Source organism: Lipotes vexillifer, unplaced genomic scaffold, assembly GCF_000442215.2.
Source record: "Lipotes vexillifer unplaced genomic scaffold, Lipotes_vexillifer_v1.1 scaffold524, whole genome shotgun sequence".
Classification (NCBI taxonomy): domain Eukaryota; kingdom Metazoa; phylum Chordata; class Mammalia; order Artiodactyla; family Lipotidae; genus Lipotes; species Lipotes vexillifer.
Genome location: NW_006774722.1, coordinates 2,608,125 through 2,612,232, shown reverse-complemented (window position 1 = coordinate 2,612,232; position 4,108 = coordinate 2,608,125).

The window sequence follows — 4,108 nt, the reverse complement described above, 5'->3', positions numbered from 1 at the left end:
TGGGAAGATCCCAGATGCCATGGAGCAACTAAGCCCATGCGCCACAACTACTGAGCCTGCACTCTAGAGCCTGCGAGCCGCGACTACTGAGCCCACGCGCCTAGGGCCCGTGCTCTGCAACGAGAAGCTACTGCAATGAGAAGCCCGCGCATCGCAACGAAGAGTAGCCCCTGCTCGCCGCAACTAGAGAAAGCCTGTGCACAGCAACGAAGAAGCCAATGCAGCCCAAAATAAATTAATTAAAAAAAAATTGTACAATTAAAAAAAAATAGACAAGGAATTATCATATGACTCAGCAATTCCACTCTTAGTTATATACCCAAAAGGATTGAAAACAGATATTTAACAAATACTTTTGTACACGAATGTCCACAATAGCACTATTCACAATAGCTAAAAGGTGGAAACAGCCCAAATGGCCATCAGATAAACAAACATGTAGCATATCTATGCAATGGAATATTTTTCAGCCGTAAGAGGAAGGAAGTATTGATTAATGTTACAGTGTGAATGAACCTCAAAAGCATTAGGCTAAGTGAAAGAAAATAGACACAAAAGGTCACATATGATTCAATTTACATGTAATATCCAGCAATTATAAATTCATAGAATCAGAAAGCAGGTTAGTGTTTGGTAAGGGGAGAACGAGGAGTAGCTACCTAAAGGGTAGGGGGTCTTCTTCGGGTGTGATGAAAATGTTCTAGATAGAAGTGGTGGCCGTATGACTTTGTGAATGTATTAAATGCCATTGAACTGTATTCTTTAACACTGTTAGTTTCATGTTATCTCCTTTTCACCTGAATTAAAAAACAACAACAAAGAACCTCTCCAGAGGTTTTCTGTGCCCGTAAAACCCAACCTTTATATCATGGCCTAAAAGGCCGTACATGAGCTAGCCTCTGCCTCTTTCTTCACTCTTATTTTCCTACTCCTTTCTTCTTGTACAGTATACTTCAAAAATTCTATGGGGACAGGAACCTTGTCTGCCTTGTTCATCACTATTTCCAGAACCTAAAAAGAGTGCCTGGAAAAGTAGGCTTGCACAGTGTGAATAAGTGAGTGAACAGATGTAGTGTTTCTAGGGAGGAATTTGCTAAGTACAGAGAGGGCCAATGTGCCTCCTAAAACTCTTCAGATCCTCAAATCCATATAATGTTGGTATTTCTATTAAAATTGATAAAGTGTTAGTCAACCAGCCATATGAGCATCTATTATGTGACATGTACTCTGCTCAGCTCTATATACAAAGGTAAGAAATGAGCCCTCTCCTTGTACTTAAAAATGGTATCTGTGTTTTTAAAGCAGTCATGTAGAATCACATGGATTTCTCTTTTATTGGCACCTTAGAAGAATTGTGTAGGCAAATCAGAGGTACACAGGCTGCATTACCAAAGAAGATGTCATATTTGTAATGGTTAGTTTCTTTTTTTTAAAAACATATTAGGTCAAGGGGCTTCCCTGGTGGCGCAGCGGTTGAGAGTCCGCCTGCCGAGGCAGGGGACACGGGTTCGTGCCCCGGTCTGGGAAGATCCCACATGCCGTGGAGCGGCTAGGCCTGTGAGCCATGGCCGCTGAGCCTGTGCGTCTGGAGCCTGTGCTCCACAACAGTAGAGGCCACAACAGTGAGAGGCCCGCGTACCGCAAAAAAACAAAAAAAAACCCAAAAAACCCAAAAAACCATATTAGGTCAAAAGAGCCGATGGAAATATTCTAAAACAACATCTAGAGGGAAATAACTCAATATTTTTTTTCAGGAATACAAATGTGTTGAATGAGATCTATATGTTGTACTATCTTGAACTGTAGATAATATAATTTTGGTTTATGCTGTGATAGCAATAATTTTAAATAAACGGAAGTTGGAGCAGTGTGTTTCATTGTCACACTTATGAAACATTTGCCTTTAATATCAATAGGGCCTTTGTTATTTTTACCTAACTTGATGTGCATTCTACGCATGTCAAATAACTACTGTCAGTGTGAGCTTATGAGTTGGAAATTTGTAACAGATTTGACATTAAAATTTCAAGCTTATTTAGAAACAAAATTAACTTTGTTCTGTGTAATTCAACATTTTCTATTATATATTTATTTAAACTTTAAAAAAAGTTTTTAGAGCAGGAGTAGGCAAACTTTTTTAAAGGGCTATACAGTAAATGTTTTAGGTCAAAAAGGTAAATTTGAGGGTATCATGTAGGTACTTGTTTAAACATGTCAAATGTAACCTTTTAAAAATGTAACAATTCTTAGCTTGCAGACCATTAAAAAAAAAAAAAAAGGCAGATTTGGTCTGTGGGCTGTAGTCTGCAAGACCCCTAGTTTAGAAGAAACATTTTGAAGATCAGATCTCTCTGTTCTTTACTACAAAATTTATTCCTCAATTTATCTTACTATAGTGATTTAAATCAATTTTGCATTAGATGTTAATGATTATGTTAATTAACTAATATAGCTAACATTTCTTGATTTTCCTATTTCAAACATACTAAAAAATAAATAAGCATTGTTGCTAATGACTTATACGTCTTACCTGGATCACAATTTAACACGATGTTGGTGCAGGTTTACGACACTTCAATTAAATGGAGCTGTACAATGGTAACTGTTCCAGAAGAACACATGGGAAGGGTCACGGAAGAGAGAAAAAATTTTGCAGCATTAGTATAGCCAGGCAGAAACTTAAATACTAAACTCTACAGACATCACTACAGAGACTTAAATGCCACCCAATCCTGATACCATAGATGCCCAGCAGATCCTTGAGTGGGCAGTAGACTGTGGTTTGCGTCTAGCATTTAATTCTTCCTTAAACTGGCAGTCTAGGGTGACGAATTCTGCTGTCTCTCACCTCAGGGCCTAGGGTGAAGCTCTCCAAGTTGCTAGAGATATATTTCTTCAGCCATTCCATCAGCACCACCTAATAACAGTTAACCCAGTCACAGTTATCATACGTGAGTTCATATTTATGTCTAGGTTCATTGACATATTGAATTAAAATGTAAGCATGGAAGAATCATAAGTGCTATGAATAAACACCTAAAATAGAAGTCTGAGCAATGTAAAAATTGGAGCAAACTGTTAGGTCCCTCCTGACAGGAAGGACCTGAAGTCAGTTTGACTTTCCATATGTTCAGCTGTTTATGAGCATCTTCTGAGATGTTTCTTTCACGTGAAAAACTCTGAAAAAAAATTCTGGAAAAAAAACGGGGTAAATGGGTATTGGAATAATGTGGGACTAGTAATTTTAACAGTATAATTAGAATTTTGCATTTCTGCACTTTGCTATTGAAGAACTGTGGATATGTAGCTAAAAACTGACTTTCAAACTTCCAATATATATTAGAATAAATTTAGACTTGTAATTACCATATATTTCCACACGGTGGAACTCTTGATGTTAGGTGTTTTTTAATCCACTTCAATTGTGCAAAAATTACATAATATAATTTTAAAGCCCCTTTAAAATTTTTAAAGTGTACTCTTTTTACAAAGTCATACAATGTACTGTTCTCCCTATCATACTGGCTTAAAACTTGATGCTTCAAAACGTGATTCCATTTCCTGTCACAAAATTACCAGTTAAGTTTTTAAAGTCTTTTAAACTCCTTAAAAGCAATTTCTTTAATGACTTAATTTTGTTTACTTTAATAGTCAATCATTTTATTTTGTTAAAATAAAAATAAGTTATAAAGTCAATGCACAAAAACCTCATTAATGACTACTACTAGTAGCAGTCATGAAGAATTCTTATAATTCAGATACTATATCTGATTGTTATGAATAAGAAAGCAGAATTGTTTTCTGTAAGTCTTCAGGCTCCTAAGAATATAAACTTTCTCTTCAAATTTATACAGCATATTTAAATTCATATACATATGCATGTATATCACCAGTACCATGTGATTTATTAATTGCTTTTTAATTTTGTTCCTCCAACTAACTAGGATGAGAGAGATTTGAGATGCCACGTCATATACTTATTTAGTGCAGGATTCCATACACTTAGTAGGTGCAGAGTAAATACACGTACTTGATTCACAGTTTTAGGTTATCTCATCCTCTGTAATACCTGCTTAGAACATGAAATATGGAAATACAATTTAGGGAA